Consider the following 12,592-nt stretch of genomic DNA (forward strand, 5'->3'; position numbering starts at 1 on the left):
GAGCATCCTTGAAGGATGAGATAATATCTGCCTTTGGGACAAAGAACAGCTTTACCTTCTGCTTTCTATGAAAAGGCGAGTTTCCCAGGCTTAGGGTTCTTCAGCTATAACATAAACCCATTACATGTGTGGTAACCACCTGGGCACAATGTCACCCCCATGGGACTTTGGAGGGGTATTAGTTTTCTATTGCAGAATAACAAACTATCACAAATTTTGCAACTTAAAATATTACCCAGTCATTAGCTCATAGTGTTGTAGGTTGTGAGCCATGCAGAGTTCTCTGCTTAGGGTCTCAAAGCCTGAAATTAAAGTATCACCAGGTTGGGGCACCTGGGTAGTGCAGTTGGTTGGGTGTCTGCCTTCAGCTTAGGTCATGATCCCAGAGTCCCTGTACTGGGCTACTTGCTCAGTGAGGAGTCTGCTTCTCCCTCCGCCCCTCCCCCTGCTTATGCTTGCATGTGTGCATGCACATACTCTCTCTCTCAAATGAATAAATAAATAAATCTTTTTTAAAAATTAAAAAAAAATAAAGTATCACAAGGCTGAGTTATCATCTGGAGACTCTGGGGCAAAGTTCACTTCCATGCTCATTCAAGTTGTTGGCAGAATGTAATGCCTTATGATTGCATAACTGAGAGCCCCCTATTTTCCTTGATGGTTGTCAGCAGGGGCCACTGTCAGCTCATAGAGGCCTCCTGTATTCCTCACCACATGATGCCCTTCATGTCAAAGCCAACAATGGAGAATTTCTTATTGTGAAATCCTTCCCATGTGTTTGATCTCTCTGACTCCTCTATCTCTGACCTCTAGACCCAGATTTTAAAAGGTCATGTGATTAGGTCAGACATACCTGCCTAATCACCCTATTTTAGGGTCAACTGATTTCAGACTTTAATTATGACTGCAAAATCCCTTCACAGGGATTAAATAACGAGGAGAAGGTGGGAGTATATAAGGGACTAAGGGTTTCTGGGGCCACCTTAGGCTTCTACCTATTTCAGGGACCAGGGGAGCTGAGGCAAATATGCTGGTACTCACACTGCTTCCTGTGCCATGAATAATAAAGTCCTTTATCTTTGACCCAAGGATGTGATCTCTTCTGCCAGCTTCCATGAAATTGTGAGAGTATCTTATAAGAAAGGTAAAGTCAAATTCCAGACCCATAACATATACACTAACTTGTAAAGGCTTAGTAGGTAAAACATCTCATTAATAATTTTTAAGTTAATTACATGTCGAAATGATAATATTTTGGATATATGTGATTAAGCAAGGTATATTATTAAAATTAACTTTACCTCTTTATTTTTAACAGTCAATATGGTTACTAGAAATTAAAGTTACATACGAAAGAGTCTTGCATTTGCATTTCTATCAGATCTTGTTGATGCCTGTGCCTGGCTACTACCAAAGTCTTAGGCCCTTTGGCAGGGTTGCAGTCTGACTACACAAGAGCCAACTGTGTCCTACAGATGTTTTGTTTGGCCAGGACAGTGTTTAAATATTTTTATTGTTTAGATGCCTTTAAAGATGGGCATGTATCTTCAGGTATGCCCCAGGTCTCGCCACTCCCTATTATGTTGTCACTTGACTTATTTACACATTTATTTTACCTGACTTCTGTAAGCATTTAAATTTTGTGACTCTTATAGTCATGCTCCTTTTGCACTAGGCATATTAAAAGATACTGACACAGGAGAAATACCAAAAAACAAAACAAAACAAAAAAAAACAACCATTCAGTCAAATGTTAGCATGCATGATTCAAAACGGCTCTAAGAATTTCAAAAGCAAGGAGTCTTCATGGGCAGTCTGGTGACAGTGAGTCAGTAGACCTGGTTCTAGACGAGGTTGTCAATGATTTCAGTGGCAGGCCTTGAGCAAGCCATTTCTCTTCCATGGGCTTCTGTTCCCTCAATGACAAAGTGAAGGCCTCCAAGTTCCTCTTGAAGACCAAAATATGATGGCTTTGCTGGCTAAAGCAATCAGACAGAGCTACATGGAAAAGCAGGACTTGATACTTGCTTCTCTGTCCTTTGTACATTATTTCCTTATTATAATTGGCCCCAGAGGAAGGGGGAGGGAGTCAAGAATACTGCAAGTTCTAAAGAGCTTCTATGGATAGTTTGTCAAAGAAAGAAGGCAAAACATTGTGCTACAGTGTTGCTTTGTGTTCTCCATGGGTATAGATCATTCCAGTTTTGGCCCTGTACTGGTAGATAATCAAGAGCTGGCAGCGTCTTGATACCTACATCTGCTCCCCCCTCCCTTCCACTTCCGACAATGGCATTTCATGAAATCCAGAAGCAGATGCTCCGTGTTGGGGCTGAGCAGATATGAGCAGGGGTTTGCGGCTGGCAAGTTCCCACTCTCTCTACCCATGACATCTTTTTCATAACCTGAATTTCTTTAATTAAAAAACATCTGCCAACTTCTGTTATCTGCAAAGATGTGCCATAGCAACTCTCTTTGCAAGCCCCTTTTGTAGCCGATGCAAACAGGTGGAAGAAAAGCTTCCATAGAGCCTCCCAAGTGTACAAAGAAAAAGGGATGGGAAGGAAGCTCCTCAAATAGCATATGTGTGTGTGTGTGCATGCGCACGCATATGCACACACACATGAGAGAGAGATAGAAAGAAAGAGAGAGAATGAACATGCTCATAGGCAAATCTCTCTTACAATTCATTCTTCTACAAGTTTTCCTTCTCTATCAGAGAGAGTCAGAGAACTTTGGGAACATGGGCAGTACACCTGTCCTATACACACCACAACATGAGAACTGGTACCTTGTGACAAACGAAATGCACAGAGAGAAGAACTCGTGGAGCTTAGCCTTACTTGTCAGGACATATGTTGTGTTTTGTCCAGAATAAGTCTGATTCATCAGTGGGAAATGGAGGCCCAATCTCTGCTGCCCTCATCCTCTGTCCAATGAACAGCTACCGCCGAAGGAAAATCTTCAACAATAATCTTGAGGAGGTGAGGGAACATTTGCATGCCCAGGGCAGGAATACAAATGAAGTCCACACTGGACATGTCTAATATATACCAAGTCAACAAACTGCTTAAGAAAATATCTTCTATGTTCATACCTTACAAATACACCTTCAGACCAACCTGGAAAGCCAATTTCACAATGAGAATTCTTGCACTCAGACTTGTGCATGGCCTGGGATATATAGAAAAAGCCAATCCCAGGATCCTGCCCTGCTGCCTTTTCTCTTTCCATTTGTGGCTCCATCCTGCACAGCATAAGCCTCTTGTATCAGCAGACACTCCAGTCCACATGCCCAAATCTCCAATATGCTTTCTGTAAGCCGCTACTCCCCACAAACTTTCAGATCTAGGGTGTGCACAAGAGTATTTTGTTCTGTGTTCCAGGGGGCTGGCCAAAGAAACAGTCTATGCTGGACTTGGAAGCCCAAGGAATTTCAAGTTTCTGAAACTAGAGCATGATTTAGAAAGTGAAGGTGACAAGTCATGAGCTCAGGGTGGCACACATCCTTGGTTCCATGGATTCTTCACCTCCCATAGAGAGAAGGGTCAGAAAGAGGTAAAACAGGGCCCCAAAAGTTCAGGACCAAGACAAGGACCCTTCTTGCTGGGTCTAAGGGCAGTGCTGATCTTAATCTCTTACTTCCATCCTTGGGCCTCTTCTCAAGATGGATCCAAGTGTCTCTACCTCCTCATCCACCAAAATGTGCTCCTCTCTTCCACTGTTGAGGCTAATATAAACATGCTACCTTCCCTAAGAAAAGTTTCCCAATTCTTTGAGAAAAAATAACTTCTGTTGGTCCCCATCTCACCTAGATTAAGCTTAAGCTCCATTGCTGGCCCCCTGAATCTGAAATGGAGGTATTTAAAGTAATAATGAATATCCTCAGCGTTATCCTCTTGACTTGACAGTTTCTAAAGGGCAAAGTCCTTTGTGTTTGGGGCATTCCCACAGCACATTCCCTAGCACAGTAAAATGTGGATGATGGGACTTAATGTCTTTTAAAATAATATCTTTTTCAGATCAGAAGAATATAAAAAATTGATAGGTCTTTTTAGATGGTGAGCTATCTGGCATGTTTTGTCAGCAATCTTTAAGATAACCCCTTTTGCAGCCAGAAAGTCACTTCCCTCCCAGACAAGGCTAACAACTTAGCAATTTTTTGTAGTCTTAATATTTGCCTTCTCATAAGTTCCATCCATTGATGCAGTTCATCTGCTCTCTACCAGCCTGTTTCTTCTGCATAAGTGAATAGCCCTTGTTCTTAACTTCTCAGATCATATGTGATGGTGCCAAGTGTCCAACACCATGACCATCACATAGACATTGAAATAAATTATTCTTATTATTGCCTCATTCCTTTCAACTTCTTGGTAAAAGATTAAAAGAGCATAAATAAGTAAATTGGGTAACTCTCATCCTTTACATTTTTCTCCTCCTTTTTTCATTCCAACTATACTTCCCTACTACTCCCCTCCACATATTCTAGGTCAGGGCAAAAGAAACAGGAAAATGAAAATCATATGCTTCTTTCTTAAAATTCCAATGCTACCCGGGCCAAAGACAAAATATTTACCTCCAAAGTGAAAACATCCGATAAATAATGTGAATTATGTATTTTTTTAATGGATCTTTTAACTCTGAGGTGTCAAACATCCTCATCTGCTTCCAATAGTCTTAAATAATGTCACAAACAATGATGATGTCATAGAATGCCAGGGGATATCTCAGAGTTTCAAAGGCGATTACATCATGAGGAGAACATTGAAGACATGGAGTCTTGTATCCTATTCTGGCCACAGCGATAAGGAAACCCGGAATCAACCCTCTCAAATACAGATCATGAAATGAAGGAAAAGGAGCCAAGGACATGGTTAGACAAAGAAAAACAGTTCAGGAGAAACAAATCATAGAAGAGTAAAAAGAAACTGTTGATTTCACTTGGAGGGAGTTAAGTGGAATAAGTTTATGTAAAATCCAAAATAGCAACTCCATAGATTTCTAAACACACGTAGATTTCTAAAACACACTTCAAAGGACCTAGCACAGCACTAGAACTTGTTGAAAAACAAAAACAAGAAAGTATTGCTATTCACAATTAGTAATCAACCGAATATTGATAAACATTCATAAGAAATAGATAATAAAATATTCAAGCAATCTTTGGAGTTTTGCAGAGTTCCAAAGTATATAAAATGTTGTGGTGTGTCCATTCTCCACAGATGGCTATCTTAAGCAGCATTTCCTAAGAGTTATACCATGCATTGCTCAGGCTAACATCATCTACTGCCAAGAATCTTGCTGCCAGGGAGGAGGCTAGGTATGAGGGGAACAGGCCCCCAGTTTACTTTGACTCTTCAATGACACTTTCAAGTTGCAACATTTTCAAATATTTTTTTCTTTGTGGCAGTTTTTTTTAAAGAATCTTAGAAAGACTTTCCAGGTAAACTGTCCCTAAAATTAAGCCTGATTTTATGATAAGATTTCTTCCATGAACAGATATGCTTGTGTGTGTCGCCATTATAGCCTTTTAATTCCCAAAGCTGGATACAGGGCTCACTCAGCCTTGCTCAATAACCCAAGTGTGGATTATTTCTACACTTTTTTAAAAAAACTCTATCCCCATATCATACTTGGTAAGATTATCCTACAAAGGTGAGTGAAAGGATATTTTAAATGGCAGCAGTAGAAATTCTGAGAGAAAATTTATTATGTTTGGATGAAATGCCTAATGGATCATTTGGGTATGAAAAGACATATCTTAGAGTATGTTCTAGAATGAGAAACCAAAAACAAAGAAGGGATTGAACAAATATTTCTGCATCAGGAAATGAGAGGAAATGTTTTTGTACCTATAAGTATAAAGGGGGGAAGACAACAGGTTCAGAGACTGGGGGGCCATTCAGGAGATATAAGGAAGTGTAAGGGAAAAGAACAAGATAGGAAAAAGCAACACGTATCATTCAAGGAAAAGAAAAGGTGGCCACTCAGCTAGTCCAGGTCCTGCATATGCTGAGAAACTGAAGGATGGCTATATCTAATATTGCATTTTAAGTTGTTACGCAGAATCATGCTGTAACCTCCTTTCACTGCCCCAAAACTTCAGTGGACCCATAGTGCTAGGAGGTAAGATGGAGGGAGGGACACTAGAGATGGAGGGAACTGCAAGAAAAAGAAGGCTATATTTCATGTTTGCATTTACTCAGAGGAAAGATAAAATAAAAACCTCTCTGGACACAGAAATCTCAGAGGTAACTAAGAAAAATATAAGCCCCTCCACCTTCAAGAATCTATAGAGGCATTGATGAGAATATGGGGCTTTATATGGAGATTGATACTCAATTTGTTCTGTAAAAATTAAAGACTTGTTAAAGACAAGTTACAGATGTGGAAAAAATATTTGCAAAAGACATATCTGATAAAGGACTGTTACCAAAAATATACAAGAAACATTTACATGTCAACAGTAAGAGAGCAAATAACATGACAAAAAAAATGGGGAAAAGACCTGCACAGATATCTCACTAAAAAAGATACACAGATGGAAAATAAACACAAGAGAAGATGCTCAACATACTACATCACAAGGGAATTTCAAACTAAAACAATGAGATACCACCCCATACCTAGTAGAATGGCCCAAATCCAAAACACTGACACTACCAAATGCTGGCAAGAATGTGGAGCAACAGGGACTCTCAGTCCTTGCAGGTGGAAATGCAAAATGGTGCAGCCATTTCAGGAAACACTTTGGCAGTTTCTTATAGAACTAAATATACTCTTACCGTATGATCCAGCAATCATGCTCTTTGGTTATCTACCCAAATGAGCTGAAAATTTATGTCCACACAAAAACCTTCACGCAAGTGTTTATAGAAGCTTTATTTATAATTGCCAAAACTTGGAACCAATCAAGATGTCTTTCAGTAGGTGAATGGACAAATAAACTGTGGTCCAACCAAACAATGAAATTTTATCCAGCGCTAAAAAAGAAGTGAGCAATCAAGCCATGAAAAGACATGGAGGATGCTAATCTGAAAGGCTACATACTGTATGACTCCAACCATACAGCATTCTGGAAAAGGCAAAACTATGGAGACAGTAAAAAGATCAATGGTTGCCAAGGGTTAAAAGAGAAGGAGGAATGAATAGGCTGAGCAAAGAGGATTTTCAGGGCAGGGAAGTTATTCTGTATGTCACCATAATGAGGGATACGTGTCATTATGCCTTTGTCCAAACCCAAAACATGTATAATACATGAGTGAACCCTCATACAAACTATGGACTTTGGGTGATAATGATGTGTCAATGGAGGTTCACCAGTAATAACAAATGCACAACTCGGGTGGGGGCTGCTGAGAGTTGGGGAGCCTGTGAGGCATAGGGAGAGCAGGGGGTCTATGGGAAAGCTCCCTACTTTTCACTCAATTTGGCTGTGAACCTAAAACTGCTCTTAAAAAGTCTATTTTAAAATGATAGAAAATTTATATATATATATTTTTATAAAAGAAGGGTGACTTCAAAAGTCTTTAGGACACAGGAAATCCCAGATGGCTGACCCCTGGGTTCAGTTGCCAACACTTACAGTAAATAAAGCAAAACACTGTCCGTGGGCAAAGTTCCTGAGAAATTAGACTTGGCTCACGTTCAGCGATGTGGAACCTCTATTTTCTTCCCATTGTGCTTTCCTACCCTCTGGTGGTTGGGCTGACCATGGGACCAGTTCCAGCCAAGCAAATGTGAAGGAACCCAGCCTGTGTCACCACCTTGCCCAGGCATGTCATCATCAGTCCCTGCATCTCAGGCTTCTCCTTCTCTGCTGCGGCCACCGTAGGAGACGCACACTGGGATGGAGATGCTGACAGGTCAAAGCAGCCTGAGATGCCAGGCTGGAGAGCTGCAGGGCAATTGTTGTGACAAACAAGCAGTACCTACAGGGTTTTGCATGAAGAAGGAATAAAAACATCTGCTGAGCTGAGCCCCTGAGGTTTAGGAGGGTTTGTTGCCAGAACCCAAGCTGGTCCACTCGATCTGCTACCCTAAGTCACAGTTTCCGGTTCAGGTTCATGGAGGCCTGACTGGAACACTGAACATGCTGTGGACAAAACTGCAGTAATTTTTAGGTGAACTCAGTTTTGAGAGTTTACTCCAATCTAAGCAATACTTAGGTCAGGACTACACTGTCCATTTTGCTTCTTCCAGTTTCCTGGAGAGTGTTGCTCTATTTATTTTATTTATTTATTTATTTATTTATTTTTTAGTTTTTATTTTTTTAGGAGAGAGTGAGATGGCTGCCATCCATCATTTTGGAAAGTCACGAGATTTACAGATAGATGCCTAAACAAAGGACAAGCGTATTAACAAATCTAGCTGTCCAAAAGTCAGGGCTAATGTTAACCAAGATGAGCATTACTGCGATTCCATCAAGATGTCCTGTTATTTATTTAACTTTTCCATTTTCATTTTTTATTTGGGTAAGATAATTGCTTGTGATAAGCCTCGGGTGTGGAGGTCTGGTGCATACAGAGTGGCGGAGGCGAGCTTCCATCTCCCGCTGGGGATGCACTTGGGGAAAGGAAACGATGTATTAACATATTAAAATAAAGTCAATTAATGTCCTTTAGTGGTCTTCGAAAAGGAGGACCTCTCCAAAGTGAATGGCCTACTATCAAGAGGAAAAATTCTTATTAGGGGGATAATATATTCACCTGCTTGTGGAAAGAAAGATCTCATGTGAGTGGATTTTTGTAAGACACAAAAAAAATATGTCTAGTGTCCCTTTCCCTGTGGGGCTGATCCCACAATGCTACTCATGCATTGCACTTCCTAGCACCTACACCGGCACCCCCCATTGCTCTGGCCAAGACCCTGAAACCAAACAACACTGGGGCTTTGGTGCCTTTAGTCTCAAAATGGAACTTCCATACAGGAGACGGGTTTGTTTAAATGATGACTCAATACACAATCATAATTCTTTCCGTGGAAAAACAACCATGACTTCTGGCTCTTGTGCACCGCCGTTCCCCTCCCCTTTGTCCCCCGCTGTCCCTTTCCCAGCAACCTCTCTGTTCAGGCCTGAACACCCCAGCAGCTTAAGTAGAAGCAAATGTGGGTATGGTTCCTGCTTCTGTGAAGCTGATAATGGCTTGAGGCATATTCAAGTGCTCTGCTGGATAGCAATGAAAAGAGCCACTGGTTTTTCGTGGTGCTCGCCCCAGGCCCCAGCAGTGCTGTTGCTATTCAGGCAAGAAACCTGAGGTTTGGAGAGTAGGTAACTGACCCAAGGTCACACTTCTGCTGCTGCTGAGACCGAGAGGATGGAGGAGGGGTGTCGCTAGAAGCATTCTTTCTTCCCTGACATCCTCTGTCTACCAAAAAGGCTTAAAAATAAAAGTTGTGTCTTTGAGTTCCTCTTAAAAAGAGAATATTATATTGGCGGTCACCCCTAGTAATCTGTGAGCAAACATTATTGCTTGTGCTGTATCCTAGCTCAAGTGTCTCCTGGAGGCTGTCCCGTGTCCATCCCCGACCTTGCTCTGCCATCTGGGTCCATCCCTGTCCTCCTCCCTACCTCCTGCAGTGGAAGGATTCCCTTCCATTCGCTCCTCTCTTGTCAGTCCATTCCCCCTCACACACCTGACTTTATATGATGTGTGTTCTTACTCCACTTCAATCCATTTCCTACTTTTTTCTTTTCCTTCTCCTTTTTTCCCTCCTCTTCTCTTTGCATCTTTTCTTCTTTCTTTCTCCACCTCCTCCTCCTTCTCTCCAAGAGTGTGTGCACTGGTGGATATGCTGCAGACCATGAACCGGTTTCTGCCAGACAAGAACACATGCAGATGGATTGCTCCGCCATTCATTAATCATTCCGGTACTACCTGAAAGTTTATCAGCTAAGTGAGATCCTCTGTAAAATGTGTCCTTGGAGATTCCTGTCTTGGCCATCCCTGAGCAGAGTCTATACCCTGTATCTGCAAGGTCTAAGAGGTAAAGGAAACAGAACAGGAAAGGCTGAGTCCTCCAGTAACTTGCATGTAATAATCACAAAACAAAAACAAACAAAAAAATCTAGCTGAATTAAGTAGAATCAGGGATAGATCAATCCTCTGTTGGAAGAATTGTTCCAAAACAAATGGTTTCCCTCTATTCTGAAAAGATTCCCATTCTGAAGAGAAAATGTGGTCTTCTCTGCTACCCTTTGGGGGTTGGATAGACCCTTGTTTACCTCAGATGCTTTAAATTGACATAGGTATTAGAGACAGAAAATTGGGCTGTAGCCTTCAAAGGACCCTCTGAACTCCAATTATCAGCCATCACCTCAAACTGAATATTCTCTCCCTATCTAAATCCCATCCCAAGCTGGCAATCTGGAAGCCATCAGGGAGTTCTCCCTCCCACATAACCTCAGAACAGTCGATCAGCAGATTCTGCCTCGCCTGTTGCCTTTACTGTGTTTTGAATTCCTCCTTTTCCTCCTTGGTAGCCCTCCTCTGTTTAGCACCTGGGTCACTCTTTGCCTGGGTCATACTGGCCTCCTCCATGTCCCTAGCATCGTCCCTCTCCAATCCCATCCTCACCGCTGCCTCAGTGATGCCATCCTGCCTTCCTGCTCAGTGTACCTCCTCATGCCTCCCCAGCTCAGCACCAGCCTCATGGCCAAGCCCAAATACTTCAAAGAGCCTTTGAGATCTTTTGTGAATCTCCCCAGACTCATCTCCATCACTTTCCAGTTCCCCTGGCTGTACCCACGTGAATTACTTGCAGTTCCTGAATGGGCCATTCTCTCTTTCTCCCTGGTTTTGCACTTACTATCCCTTTCCTCTAGAATGTCATTTAAACCCTCATCAGGTGGCTATTGCCCCAGTTCAGCTGTCCCTGCTCTCCTGTTCTCCTTCTGAGACAGCATTAACACAGCCCCATCACACTATGGTGTAAAGGCTGGTTTACTGGTCCCTGTTGCTTCCCTGACACTTGGGAGCCCAGGGTATTCCTTGCTGTTGAATTCCTGTGGAATGTAACTGCCTGCTTATGCTGGCATGTATAATCATACACTTCCTAGTAAGTAATATCCAAAATAATAGCTATTATTTTATGTAATACATTATTATAGAATCTATACCTGTTAACATACATTGTTAAAATAGTACAAGTTCTTAACTATATCATGAATGCTTGTCCCCATTGCTCCAAATATAGGACTCTTGAGACTGAGAAGCATGTGTTTTATTTCTTCTATCTTCTCTGTAGCTCCCGATGCCTCATACAGGGAAGATGAAGAGGACTCAAAGTCAGAAACTTGGTGGGAATGGGCTTACCACAGAGAGAGAAACAATGTAGCCAAAACTGGAGATGAGGAATTTTTATTTTCGGGGACCCCAAATCTGCTATATCTACTCACCACAATGGGCCATCCCATCTGTCTGAAGATAGGGACACTGGCTCTGTACTTTCTGGTTTTTCTAAGTGAGAGAGGACTCTGCTACCTACAGGACCAGCATGTCCATTGGAATCAAAGAAGATGGGCTGAGCAGGAATGGAAAACAGTTTCCCGGCCTGCCCACTCGGGTTGGTGGCAGCTCTCTGCAGTGCTGTACTGAGGAAGGTTCAGAAACCAGGTCAGATTTCAGCAAAAAACGTGGTGATTCAATCAGCAATAGATCCAAAAGAAGATGGTGGCCCATGTGCCAGAGGTTTGCCTTCCAGATCTAGAGACTTCTGCAAATGGAGAAATCATTCCTCCTAATCCTTCAACACTCTGACTGCACATATATCAAATTACTTCTCCCCATTCATGGGGGAAAGGGGACAAAGTGGCAGGGCAAGAAAACAAAGTTCCAAAGTTGAGAGCTGAGCCGGAATACCACCTACTCTGGACTCAAAAATGCCTCCATGAAGCTTCACCTTCAGAACCTGAGGTCCCCTGCTCTACTTGGGAAACTTCTGCTCAGTCTTCAGGACATGTTCAAATGTAAACCTACTGGTGAAATCTTCCCCAGGTCCTCCAGTTTATGCCATCTATCCACATGGCCCTGGCTTAGGTCACTGCCATACTACTTGTACAACTGACACACACCAGTTTTAGTTTCTACAGAACTGTCTCTCCCACTGGACACAGCACTCCTCAAACATGTGCCCTTGCCCCATTCAAATGTATATTCTCAATGCTTTGTCCAGGGCTTTGAGTGGATTTTGTTGTTATAAAATTGTATGCTTCCTCAAAGGACAGTCTCAAGGCATTACTGATATAAAATATCAGCTAGCATTATGGTGTAAACTGAGACCCAGATCTCTTCATCATGTTTCCATTGATTATTTGGTCCAGTGGGGCTTATGGAGCCAATGGATCAATCCAGTGGCTTCAGTGCTCTATGACCAATAACCATCCCTCTCCTGATGTCCTTCACTAGAGGCAGTTGGGCATGTTATGCAAGAATAATGCTCGGTTCATACTTTACCACCTCTGTTATAGCTTGCTCCAAATAGCACAACTGCTACCTGTCCCAGTCCTCATCTGTTCCCATCTCACTCTGGGGATGCCACGGGCAGAACTGAGAGCCCAATCTGGAGCAGGGCCCCACAGGAAGAAGATCCTCAA

The 12,592-nt window shown here is 42.2% G+C and overlaps 1 long non-coding RNA gene across 1 annotated transcript in view; it reads right to left on the bottom strand.

Moving 5' to 3' along the window:
- Positions 1-8,428: 8,428 nt before the first annotated feature.
- LOC144315255 (uncharacterized) overlaps positions 8,429-12,592 on the bottom strand; it is a 44,888-nt gene continuing 40,724 nt past the window's right edge. The window contains exons 3-4 of the long non-coding RNA XR_013381001.1: positions 9,634-9,813; positions 8,429-8,562 (exon numbers count right to left, since the gene is read on the bottom strand). This is a non-coding gene — a long non-coding RNA (uncharacterized LOC144315255). The remainder of the gene's footprint in view (positions 8,563-9,633; positions 9,814-12,592) is intronic.

The sequence above is a fragment of the Canis aureus genome, chromosome 6 (assembly GCF_053574225.1).
Source record: "Canis aureus isolate CA01 chromosome 6, VMU_Caureus_v.1.0, whole genome shotgun sequence".
Taxonomy (NCBI): Eukaryota; Metazoa; Chordata; class Mammalia; order Carnivora; family Canidae; genus Canis; species Canis aureus.